At 33.4% G+C, this 14,345-nt stretch overlaps 1 long non-coding RNA gene across 1 annotated transcript; it reads right to left on the bottom strand.

Annotated features, from left to right (window-relative positions):
* Nucleotides 1-11,606: 11,606 nt before the first annotated feature.
* On the bottom strand, nt 11,607-12,664 carry LOC104903920 (uncharacterized). The gene is made up of 2 exons (XR_791548.3): nt 12,263-12,664; nt 11,607-12,134 (listed from the first exon to the last, which is right to left on the bottom strand). It is a non-coding gene; the product is annotated as an uncharacterized LOC104903920 (long non-coding RNA).
* Between the last annotated feature and the right edge of the window lie 1,681 nt (nt 12,665-14,345).

Consider the following 14,345-nt stretch of genomic DNA (forward strand, 5'->3'; position numbering starts at 1 on the left):
CTAGATATCCCATGCATCTCAGTAGACGGGAACTTTCATAGTGCTAGCACACCCAGTAGAGGGGAGACACCACATCCTATCATAAAAAATACAACCTGACCATCAATGATGGTATGTATACATCAATCTAGAATGCTAAATACATGAGAAAAAAGACAACTAATTAACTCCACTTTCAATTTTTACATTTTGAGCTTCGAACTTGCATATGACTCTGCCATTTAGCACTCTATAGACAGCTTCCAGTTACATCCATGCTATGAACTCTGAGTGACGATGAAGCCCCTGCTTGGCAAGAGCATCCGCGACGAAGTTTGAGTCACGGCATTTGTGAATGATTTCAATGGATTGATTGCTCCTTTTGGCATTCCGAATGAAATTCAAGTGAAAGTTCATGTTCCACGGACCATGCACCCTCTTCTCCATTACACCACGCCACTGCATTCGCGGAATCCGATTCAAAATATGACATGACTTACTAGAATATAATAAATATAATATTATTATTGTCGTTGTGATGGAAGATAATAAGTCGAAGTTATGAGAAGCGATAAGTGAGTCGTGGTAGAGAGCATAAAGAAACCAATACTACGACTATAAGATAGTGATTTTAGGAGGTATTTAGGAAGATATTTTCTTACTGTTACACGACTTAGGCCTTGTTTGGTTGTATATAGGAAGTCATACTTCCTAGGAAGTTATTTTTTCCATGTATTTGAAATTCCTAGGAAGTGTAAAATTGTGTTTGGTTGATAATGGGAAGTAGAACTTCCCATGGGAAGTTCTACTTACCTAGGAGGACCTAGGTAAGTAACTTCCTCCATTTTGGAGGAAGTAGAACTTCCTAGGAAGTGTAAATTCCCATGGTTTTGCCAACCAAACAACTTCATACACTTCTACTTCCTAGGAATTTGCACTTCTCATGATTTGTTTTGTCAACCAAACAAGGCCTTAGTTACTATCATATTATGATTGGTGATAGAAGAAGATATGTCAAGTAATGAGTACTCCTTCTGTATTTTTTTATCTTTCTTACTTTGACTTGCACGTTTGTTTATGTACTTATTCTACATTAAATATCTTTCATTACATATTAGCAAAAATTATAATAATTGAATATTAATAAAGTACTCATTGAGACAAATCAAACAAGATCCCACATGATTATATTTTTTCTTATATATTGAGAAAAATCTAAAAAATTCTCTCTAATTGTGAATAGTGTCAAAATTCTAAGTGAGAAAGATAAAAAAAATACAAAGAGAGTAACATACAATATAATAATAACAATGTAAGTCTTCAGTTGTGATGGTTGAGTAATATCATTGAGACGGTGATAAAGATGGAAAACATGCATTATATTGAATTATTGCACATAAATGGATGAATTTGCTCTTTAACCATGAGAGAATTGTCCTAATTCATGCATTGTAGAAACATGTCACCTTATTTGTCAGTAGACATTTGTCTAATATTTATATGAAGTGTTTCCGTGTGATACGAAGACAACCTAATCTAGGAGAGATAATGGCGGTAATGGGTTGAGTATATTCTCTTACCATCTCCACATCTTACAAAAAAAAAAATCTTCTTTGTTTATGGATTACTGGGTCCACATGATGATAACCTGATTAAACAAAAAATATGATTGTAGTTTGTGACTTATGTATATGACTATATGCAAACAGATGGATGACACAATATTTTGCGCTAATCTAACTTCTGAAAAAACTATATAATACAACTTTTATAAACCATAACGTATGAGACAAGGATTAATTATATATTTAATTAGTTAGTTTCAATGATAATGGTTGTATAAATTGATGTTAATGTTGTAAAGTTTGGTTACATGTCAGAATTAAACTAGCAATATCTAGTGTCATGTATAAGAAATGTTCTAACATTTAAGGTGTCCACGTGCACCTTCACACTTTAGTAGGAATTTTGCTATAATTGGGTAGTGGACATAGGACGTGGTTGCCATTATTTTTTCTTTTGAATGTTTATTGTGTAAGTGAGATATAGCATGATTGATAAGTTCTTGATAATTAGTTCTCAATCTGTGATTTTATCATTACATACTATTATGAGTTCCCACTATATATGTTCGTAAAGATATTTTCGTTCCTCAAGAAAAATAAAATGTTATATTGCCATAGTCGTTCATTCATTTGGTCATGGCGGCCATTTTTTTTTTTTATGTATCTAGCACTATGATGATAATATTGTGTTAGAAGTATTGATTAGGTTCACACCTAACATATTTTTTAAGATAGAAGTGAAAATGACAATGAGGTACACTAAAATAATTAGGTTTTTTTAAGATGAAGTGAAAATAACAATAAAGTATACTAAGACAATTAGGTTTTGAGAATGGAAAGAGTAATAGAAAAATCATATAACTTATAAATAATTCTGTTGTGAATGAATAAAGCAAACCTAGCCAACGATAAGAAGAAGAGGCATTACTATATATGGACAACAAATCGAGTTGTTAGATATTGCTTGAATTTGCGCTTTAATATCGTATAATTTTAGCATATGTCCATCTTTTACTTTGTTCGATACCGTAGACGACTTTATATTACATTATATAGGATCCTACCGCAAGTGGTGATTTCTCCGTTATATCAAGCACATGGCTCGCTCATAATCAGGATCCTCTTCAGGATAAATGTCCTTGTAGATGGCTGTGAATATTGATATTCCCCCAAAATTATAAATTTTCTTTTGGCAAATTTGTCATAGTAGTCTTCAAGTTGACAAGCCCTTCACGTAAGGAAAATTATCCAGTTTTCAAATTGTGCCCTATGCTCTTCAAATAAGAAACTATTGACTATCTTTTTTGCAATTGCCCAACGTTCAACCTTCTTTGGAATATTTCGAACATTAGTGGAAAAAAGCCCATATGATGCGGTCAAAACCGGGCTTACAGATGGGTCCGCAGCAGATTAAGAAAATTATCAGATGCGGTCCATGACCGCATCAGATTCTCACTACCTGATGCGGTTTTGCAAGACCGCATCAGATTTTGGGTCAAGGAATTTTTTTAAAAAAAAAAACCTACTATGCACTGCAGTTCTGCAGCAACAAAGCAGGAAGACAACTCAAATAACACTGCCGAAACAACCACAGGTCTTAATTAACAAAACTTCAAAAAAATTCAGATCTAATAACAAACATTATACAAACTAAAAATGAATTCAATTATACAAAAATTATACAAACTAAAAATGTATTTAATTATATAAATATTATACAAACTAAAAAATTCAGATGAATATAACCAAATAAAAACCGAAAACTTATACAAAAATATAACAAAAAAATGAACAAAAATACGGAAATTAAGAAATAAACATAAACTAAAACCCATATCTAGAAAAAAAAAAACTTAAAATAACAATGAAAATAAAATTATAAACTTCAAAAAATATAAACCTAGATCTGGAAAAAGACGAAACACGAAGAGGAATGAGAAGAGCGACGGATGCGGCAAGCAATGGATTTGATGACAGCGACGAGCAACGGACTTGATGACAGCAACGAGCGACGACCGAAGGAGAGCGACGACCGACGGAGAGAGACGAGATTTTTATTGACGAACCTTTGATAAGTGATGAGAGGAGAGACGAGATCTGGGTTAATGAAAATGACGGATGAAAATGACGAATTTTTTATAGGAGATGATGAAAATGACGAATAATCTGTGGGAGGGGAAGGCGTCGTTTAGGTGGTAGTTTTAGGGTTTGTGAGAGAGAGAGGGAGAGGCCGCCATTTTGGTGGTTAGGGTTAGAGGGTTATGAGAGAGAGGGAGAGGTAGAGGGTTATGAGAGAGAGGGATATGAGAGAGAGGGATCGGGTTATGAGAGAGTTATGGGGAGACTGGGGTGGGAGTCATGCGTCCACGAAAATTGGGCCACAAACATAGGCTATGCGAGATTTTTAAAAAGTAGGAAAATTTGATGCGGTCCCCCAACCGCATCAGATTTTAAAAAAAACCGCATCAGATTTTGTAATTTGATGCGGTCCACTGTGGACCGCATCAGATTGTCCTCCTAGATTTTCCTCCTATGTTTTATGTTGATTTTCGGATGCGGTTTTACTATAATCGCATTTGTTACGAAGTGACATATAAGGTTTTTTCCACTAATAAAAGGTAAATTACTGGTTACAAAAAACCTTCACTCCCAGTAACCTACTTGAAGATCTCCTCCAATATAAGATTAAAAAAACCAATCATCTTTTTGCTTTGCAGTCTCGTGAAAGACCGGAATGATATTGTTTTAACAATCTAACTTTCCGTGCTCACAAGGTGTATCATAGAGCAAATTTCTCCCATCTCGAATGGGCTCATATATCGCACAACGATGGATTCTTGTCTCCTCGTAGGTACTCCCTTCTCACGCCACAATCAGTCTCCAAGTACCGATCCCTCCTCCAAAATTTGTCTCTTGGTCCCCGCCAACCCTTTTCGGGTTTAAGCTCAATTTCGATGGGTCATTCTGTTCTTCCTCAACAGTCGCGGGCTTTATCATTCGTGACCATAAGGGGAAGATATAAAGGCGCAAGCTTTCAATCTAGGCACTGCTCTTGTGCTCGTGGCCGAGGCCATTGCTTTACGTACAAAAGGATATCATCCTCGCTATCAATCACAACATTACCAACATAGAAATTAAGGGCGACAATCTGTTTGTCATCAACACAATTTTGGGTTGTTGGCAACCTCCATAGAAAATTGCAAACATAATTGACGATATGAAAATCCTGCTCACTTGTTTCACACAATGACAAATTAAACATATTTATAGGAATGGAAATCGAGCAGCGGACTGGATAGCAAATGTTGGTCAACTTGTAGCAACAGATTTCTCTATTGTAGATTTTTCTCATTCTTTTTATATATGAGAGAGAGAGGATGTGTTGAGGTTGTAAATTATCTTTATGCAGGTTATGATTAAATTTTCCAACTTGTTTAATAAAGTGATTGAGTTAAGTGTATAGTTGAGTACTCAACTTCCACAAAAATTCCAAATAAGGTACCTTGTTATAAAAGTTGCAAATAAGGTACTTAACCCAACTTATGTCATCAAAAACGTATACGGTACTAAACTTTGAGTTGTTTTGGTTGTTGAGTTGCATAGAGAACGAGGAGCAATAACTAAAAAAATTAATATCTCTTTCTCTTTCCTGCTCCATCAAAACCAGGTCCACTACTCTTATTAGACCTTTTGGCTATGTGATGTGTATAACAACAATTTATTGGACTTCGATAAGCTTATTCATGGACTTGTATCGGGTTTTTTTGCGTTAATTTCTCTGCTCCTTCTAAAAAATGCAAGGTTTTCTCACTTTCAAATTATTGTTTGATAATCTTAAATTTGAAGAAATAACCAAAGTTCATTGTTTATTGTTTGAAGAAATTGAACCCATAAAAAAAACTGAAATCAATCACCCAAAGTAAAGAGAAATACATCGCCCAAAACATACCACAATCATCAGTAACATTAATAGCTCCTTAAATTTCCTCTTTACACAATTATTCAGCACAGATGATACAAATTTAGCAGGATAAAGATAGCATCATAATATGATAATTACTTCGTCACTTGAAAAGAATGAGAACAAGTAGAAAGAAACCAACAATATTATTTGATATTATCCATCAATTTTATGATTTAAATACAATCCCACATTACTTAGAATCACTAACATAAGGAACTTAAATATGATTTTTGGCATTTTTCAAGCAAAATTCAACTATCCAAATTTAAAATATCTCATCTTAAACAGAAGAATTCCATCTCAAAAATGAAATTCAGCCAACAAAGAAGCCACCAATATTACATGTGACAGCAATCAAACCACTTAGTTCAAAATTGCAATACATAGATCAACTTCATGAGTTCAGATTCTCTGACACCCAGAAAATTCTCGATCTCCTCACTTTTGACAATTTCAGGTTTGATTTAATTTCTCTTGTAATTTGAATATTTGATTTGATTTCATCGTGAACCTAACAAAGGTTTTGTGGATTTACCCTAATTTTTGAAGGGAAAGAAAATAGATCAAAATTAGTATCAAAATGATTGCAACAACGTGTACAGTATTAATCTCATGTTTTTATCCCAAAATAAGCAACATAACTCAAGGCGGGATTTGAAATATTTTGAGTGGAAATGAGAAAGTGTGGAAAGAAAGGAAAGGAAGAAGAATGACGTTATGAGAAGAGATAGAACGAACAGCAAAATCTTTTTAAAATAAATTAAATGCAAGTTAACGGCAGTATAGCTAACGAAAAAATTAATTGAGTATTTTATTTGCAACTTTTACAACTATGATACCTTATTTGCAAGTTTTGTGAAAGTTAAATATACACTTAACTCTAAATTAATTAGGCTTAAGTTGAGAGATTTCTAATTTACTTATAATCGACCCGAACATCAAAAGTTCGACACAAACCAATCTATATGACATGCCTAATATATAGCACCTGTTATATGAACTAAATAATTGTAATTAACTCTCACTAAAGAATGATATCATGCATAACCAAGTTTTTAAAATGAGAATGATCTCTATTATTTCTTCCTTAGACAAGCTATGATAAATTGGAGTACTCGTACTTCTATATATAGGAACACTGTGATCATGTCTTAAAACAACCAATAATCAATGAAAAGTCAGGGTGATTAGTACTACTAATTTTATTGGTTAGCATTCCAAGAATCCAAGCTCCAAGTCACAGATATCCTGATTCAAAGTTTGACTGCTCTACTTAATATTTTTTTACATTTGAAAAATAAACATAAAAATCAGCAGACACATGCAATAAAAGGAGCTGAAAGACAACTTGAACATGGCATTTATTTAACAAATAATAATTCTATATATATATATATATATATATATATATATGTTTATTGTTATTGAAAAAAGCCATTTAGTTAAGGCGTAGGGGATGGTGCCCCTCTCGTGAAAGCAACCAACCCTTGGTAGCTAAGAGAGCAGCAGGGTCTGGCACTGCATCAGCTGCATGCCATGTTGCTTGCCTTACTTCTATCATACTTCTACTACTAAAGTATTCTTTCTTTAGCTTATTAATACCATCATGTCAGTTGATATCATTTCTTTTCTTTTTCTTTTGTTTTCATTTTCGAGAATGTCTTCTTAATTAGTTAAGTATTTTCTTTTGACAGGATAATTTTTTTTTTTTTTTGGTGTTTTCACCCGGTTCACCCTTCGGGTTACATCCGGATCGAGGCCAAGTTCGGGGTGGTTAGGTTCCATTCCTCTCCCAGGGTGTTGCGGGATTCGAACACGGGTCCGTCCTACCAAAGCCAGTCCCCATCACCACTGGGCCAACACTTACTTGGTTTTTTGACAGGATAATTAGTTGTCCTTTGTGTCCTTCATCGTAGAAGCAATAAATGAGTAACGCCAATATAATAAATTAATACTTCACAAAATAATTATACCACTAGCAAGTATCTAGGATCTACTTTGGTTGAATAAAAGCCATTTGCCCTAGCTAATATAATAGTTGTAATTTGTTTTGATGATGGGATTTCAATCTCAGGGTTTTTAAGTTGATGGGTTTTCTATGAATTTTGATTGGATTTAATTCATTGCTATACATTTTAGTTTAATGATAGTATAATATAATAAGCTAAATAAATACTCCCTCATCTTTTATTTACTTGCTATTTTTAATTTTTCACAATTTTAATACGTTTTTAACCATTAATACTACTCTTATTCCATTCAAGTTAAAATCATAATATAAATAAGTATAGTTCATGTATCATACATAAATAGTTTCATCATAAGCAAATGAGATGAGAAATAATTATGCATGAGTGTTTTAGCTAGTTTTAATAAGTTTCTTCTCAACCATTCTTAATGTAAGAGTCGGATTTCTCTATTAGGCTAACAACACGTAGAATCAATAGTTTTTTGTTATTTAATGTAATAGTTATTTTATCTATTAATATAACAATAACTTTTTTATAAGTGACCAAATAATTAAACATACTCTTATTCATATACCTCGAAAAGAAAGGGGAATAAAATGAATATGGTATTAGGGCAATTAATATATCTTCACAAAATTCCTATATAATAGACTTATGTATTTAGGTTGAAACTTAAAAGTAGCAAGCACATTTCTTTAGTAGATAACTAGATAGGCTTTCTAAGAGATAAGGTTGGTCCATATTTAAGTTGAGAACTTTAATTTCTCAAGTATATTGTCCTCCATGCATGTTCCTCTTTATCTTTTGAAGTGAGATTGATTCTAGCTAGCAAAGCAAGTAGCAAGTGAAAAAACTAAAAAAGAGAAAAGAAACAAAAGAAGGTGACATTTATTATTAGATGAAGACTTTGATAGAGAAAAATGCTAAACTATAAAAAGATTGTCAAGGATAGAACAATGCATGGTCCATGAACCTTATCTTTATTGATTAAAGCATGAGAGAAACTGAGGTGATCAGCAGAAATCAGAATCATATTGTTCAAAGCAAAAGACCAAAAACAGCCCCTTTTATTTGGTGAATGTAATAAACTTTTCTTCCCCTATTTTTCCTGATGTTGACTTGACTCTTCTTGCTTTCCAAGAACCTCGCATAAGCGGTGTAATGCGTGTATGCCCCTTCAAACTTTTTTTATGGTATCTATACTACGACTACACAACCAATGAACCAAACCAACTAACCACCCCCTAAATTTTGGTTACATTATTGCTATATAAGGAAATTACAATATGTCAATATCTATATGTGAAAGTAAATCACAAGAAATTATCTAACTATCGATTATTTTTCCATAATAAATAATTATATATACTTATTTTCTTTTTAGGATCATCATTTATTTATTATCACATCATTTTGAGAAATTATCTTTCATAGTTAGAATTATTATCAAATAATCTATATTTAGAATTATTGTCAAATAACTAGTTATAGTCATGATGATTAAGCCATAACATTGACTTAACACAAAAATAAATGATACATAGTATCGGCTATGATTTTCTCTATCTAATATCTAATATCTACTTTATCGCATGGTAGGAACAAGAGTGAAAGTCTGAAAGATATAGAAAAGACATTATGTATATGGTGTGGGTCATAATTTTCAAAAGTAAATGCTAACCTAAATGTTGGACGTTTAAGGATAGAGTATAGACGATATTAATCTATACATGGGATAGAAGAGTGTTAGCAAAGTATATTTTTAAGTTAGTTGTGTTTTGTCTCATGTCTTACCAATATTAGGAGTAAGTCAGGTCTATATTTAGTTGTTAATCAATTATTAGTTATCAATCTATTATGTGACATTGAATTGCATGGAACGTTTTTTATACACTTGTATTTGTTGATATTATCAGTCAACTACGATCAGGATTCACTCAGGTTTCTCGTGAGTATAATACATCTAAATTTATTCTTTTACTTATTGCTCATTTAAATTATCCAAACTAAGCAAAATATTTTCTATAATTACATATACATAGCATACTTGAGTATATAATGAATATACTTTAGCATCGTTAGCATTTTCTTTTTTTTTTGAGGGGATAGCATCATTAGCATAATTCAGTTTGATGTTGAATGAAATTCCTGATTTACGTTATGTAGATAGATCACGCATTAGAATTTACACTCACAAGTCACATGTGTAGTTTTGGTGTCATTTCCTCTTCGTTAAACTTGTAATAAGTATGAAAAGATCATTCGAACTAATAGGAGACGGAACCAATCGGGCATAAAAAGAAAATGGGCTGAAAAAGTGAGGACTCGTCATTAATAATCAAAGCCCATTAGCTCAAAACTTTACTTTGCTAGAGGCCTTTCAGCCTGCACAATGCCACAAAAATATGCGCAGTTGTATTCATTCTTCTGTTTTGCTTCCATGGGCTTCCCAACTAAATTAATTGGGCCATCTCTTACCTTTTTCTACAATTTTTAAATTTTTTTGGTGTTGGGGTGGGGTACATAATTAATTGGGTTTTTCCTAATGAGTACTTGTCTTACATATTGGCCCTATTTTTATTATATTATCCATCCTACTGGGTTTGGTAACAATCCTTTCATTCCATACAAAAATCACACATTTGGAGACTCGCGATTTTACTTAAGAGCCTAAGAGGTAAGATCTTAAAACAATCTAAAGGAGAGAATAAAAGTATGGATGGGAGAAAGAAATAATGGACCAACAATAAGCAATACTAGATCATTTTACAATCCTCATATGTTGATTTTAACTCATTGTATGTGAACAATTTTGATTATTGATATCTTTTAATTATGAAAAAATTGTCAAAAAAATCTACCTAATATAAAGTATGTTTTTGTGATAAACTATCTTATAAAAGAGCAATTGTGGAAAATTACCCTTAAAAGCATAAATGTTGTAATATGCTATCTTCGGCCAAATTTTGGCCATTGACCTTCGGTTTCAGAGTTAACCTTTTAAAGCATAAAATGTTGTAGAATGATACCAATTGCAGTAGTTGAGCAAATTTAGATATATGTTAAGTAACACAACAAAAATAAAAGCTCAACGGGGGAATAAGGCGGTCGATGGTTGGAATCCGGCCAAAGATCATTTCTTGCAACATTTTTGCTTCAAAAAGTTTCAAAATATAGGATAGTCTTTAGTGAAAATAAGTGTTGACAGAATTTCCTTTAATTTCTATCACAAAAGCTTATACATTAATACAAATCCAATTATTATTATTTGGGTTGGGGGAGGGGGGGAGAACAAAGGTGATGTAACCGATTTTGTATTGATGTATCATCTACCAAAACACCTAGTTGGACCAAAATAATGATGTGCGGAAAGTAGAAGAGCCTAAATCTCAATAGATTAAACATTTTAATCCTTTAATATTGGTTAAATAATTCGATCATCAACTTTGTTTCACAATCAACGAATAACTCTTAGGTAATTGGCTAAGTTTTCACTTGTTTTTTTGGGTGAAAGTTTAGGGCAACGAAATACCCAACACAGCTACAAGACGAAGTGAAAGAAAAGGCTAAGAGGAAACATAAAAGAAAACACACAAAAAAAAAAAAAAAAAAAAAAAAAAAGCTACCCTACAAATAACAAGAAAACTGAGTAATGTTGCTTCTTGACACCATATGAGACCAAGCTACTCCTCCCAAGTCTTAAGTCTTCCAATAAAACGGCAAGAAGATCCTCCGGGATCGCCTCTACTAACAAGAACTTCCATTTCGAAGTCATCTCAAAATTCGTCAACCAATCCGCCGCTCTATTGATCTCTCTTCACCACTAATACATTCCAACCTTCTCTCTTGATGAGAGTCATACACTTCCAAGTTCCAATCAATGTGAATATAAGAAGAGTTAGAGGGAGAATCTCCCTCCAACAAACGAACAACAACTTCTAATCCACCTCAATTTGGACTTGCCTACAACCTCCATCCCACGCCACCATCAAACCCCTCATTACAGCCATCAATTCTGCCTTAGTACATGAACACGAACCACAATTAATCGCAAATATTTCATGTAATTTCCACTTGCCACAATTGATATCCGATATGAACAATTTGCATTGATAGAAACAACGAAACTAAAATCCAAACTTAATTGAAGATATGTATTAATGTATCTATCTATATAGATTAAACTCTTCTACATTAAACTAAAACTCTTACATCAACGTCATAATCGAACTATATAATCTTAGTTTAACAAAACATACCATCAATAAAATCATCGGAAATACAAATTGATAAACTTAAAAATCAGAACAACGACCACCCTTTTCCCAATCACCATAACGAGTAGGCTCAGGACCTCTGGGCCCACCAATCTCACCCGTTTCTTTATTCATATGAACTCCATCATCGTCTTCGTCATCATCGTTATCAACATTTTCTCTCTCCTCAACTATCTTAGTTGTTGTCGCTTCTTTCTCATTTTTTGCCATGGATTCTTCTGATGAAACTTCATCTTTGTTTTTTGACCAAGTGCACATCATCATACTTGTAACTGACTTCGGTACCTGCCGAGTCACCGATTCCACCCAGTAATTCGAGATCATCGTTGATGCGATCCCACGGCTCAGATTGCTCGCCATGAAAAGAGATTAATTTTATCTGCAACACATCAAATCATTTTAGGTTTTAACAATCGAATTAGGGGTAAAAATCAATTTAGGGATTAACCGAATTAGGTCAAAATTTAATAATCGATTGATAATAACGTGAAATGAATTGAAGTTTACCTGAGATATATTGATCGATCCTAAATGAAAAGTTCGGAAGTCCTGAATTGGAGTTGGGTGGTCTTGAAATAAAAATTATAAGAGGAAAAGGAAAAAATATAACTTCTGGGCTGTGTGTTTCCACGTTTGTCTTTCTTTTAGAGTTGTTAGGCCCATTTTTTAGTGGTTCTTCATACTTCAGTATGAGGAGGCCCATTCATCCCCGTAAAAGTTAAGGATGCCCGTATATTCATATGCGCGTGAACAATCCGATCCAGAACCGATAAATTGTTGGATGGGCGACGTGCTGATTGTTTTAATCCAAACCATGAAAGCCCGTTGGCAGCGCCCACCCCAGCCCAGCCGAACTCCCTAAACCTTTAATATTTCCATTTGTTTTTATTTTAAGTTACTATAGAAGTGTATATTGTAATGAGTTAAATTTAATGATAATAATTATAAATATTATAGATCGTGAAAATTACTAATCATTATTTATATAAATTACTTTTCAAGTAAAATATATAATACTATGATAGAATAATTTTGGCCAAATTAGGTCATTGGGTGCATGTAGTCTCCGAAGCTAAAGCTCTAGTCATGACGCTGTAACTGGGCAAGAAATACAAGTTTCGAGAGGTGATTTTTGAGTCTGACTATCAAATCTTGATCCACAAGCTATCACAAGGGAACATGTATCTCTCTGGTTTTGATTTAGTCATGAGTAACATCATGTATTTGAGTACTAGTTTCACCAAGATTGTATGGTCTCATGTCAAGCGTGGGGGTAATTTCTAGCACAAATTGTAACTTTTGGTACCGAGCGGCTCTGGGAAAACATTGTTTCCAGGACATTGCTCCTTATGTGTTCATGGATACTTTCTCATCTTCTTAATACAAGTTTTTCCTTTTCCTCTCAAAAAATAAAATTAAGGCCAAACTTTGTTGTAGCCTAAAGATCGGCGGCTCTAAGTAGGAGTGGATTTATTTGGGTCATACACGTGTCCCATCCTTGTCGAAGAAAGTACATAGCCAAAAGGGAAGATAACTGAAGTACAAATCTCAATTTGGAGAAGTACCAGCCCACTTTTCTGGCCTGGTTTGTACTTGGACCCAGAGTCCCAAAAAAGGCATCTGCATAAAGTTGGATGATGTGTGCTCTCCAATAAATGCCTACCACGTGTTGTGATTTCATTGCTTAGCCAATCAGGTGCTCCCAAATTAGGATAACCTCAAGGTACAATAATTATCCCAAACACTATAAATAGTCCTTGAAATCAGGAAAAAGGTACGTTTTTCAGAGTAGAGTACATTTACTCTGTCATAATTCTCTTTATCTCTCTATAACTTTCTATCTCTAAAAGTTTTCTTTACTACTCCTGATACCTGACTTAAGCCTCGGAAGGGGGGTAACACCCAAACCTCCAGGGTGGGTCCCTTTTTGCAGGTTCGAGAGCGGAGCTCAGGTTCAGGATATTTTGACCAAGGCATTGTTGCACAAGTCTCAAATTGAAGAACCTGTTGTGGGAATAACAGTATATTTACGAGTCAAAAACTACATAACAGAATTGATACATAATTACAACTTGCATATATTATACGAATTAATACATCTATTTCACAATGAGTAAAACACTTTTCTTATTTGGAATAATAACAATAACGACACTTAACTTAAATGGTAAAAAAGTTAACTCCTATTAGTATATTACAAATATGCCACCAAAGAGCAATAAGGGACCTAATATTTTGTTTTATTACTCTACTTTATTTTGGTCCCAATTTTATCTCTCTACATTCCTTAGTAATTTTTCATTTTCTCCACGTGTTCACTTATTGTAAATCGGGAAAGTAAAATTAACTTGCAACAAGATTTGAACCCGTGACCTCTTGACATTATACATGATACAATTACCATCTCAACTTACTTTTAATCATGCTTTAAATGTCTTTATTATTATGTTTATACCTTTTGAATGTTCAGTTTTTCTTAATATATTTTAATGGGAATGGAAAAAAATACATATCAAGTTCGGAAACACAATACCAACCCGGGGCAACGCCTGGGCCCAAATACTAATTAAACAATAAAAATGTGCGTGTC

Source organism: Beta vulgaris, chromosome 9 (genome assembly GCF_026745355.1).
Source record: "Beta vulgaris subsp. vulgaris cultivar EL10 chromosome 9, EL10.2, whole genome shotgun sequence".
NCBI classification, from domain to species: domain Eukaryota; kingdom Viridiplantae; phylum Streptophyta; class Magnoliopsida; order Caryophyllales; family Amaranthaceae; genus Beta; species Beta vulgaris.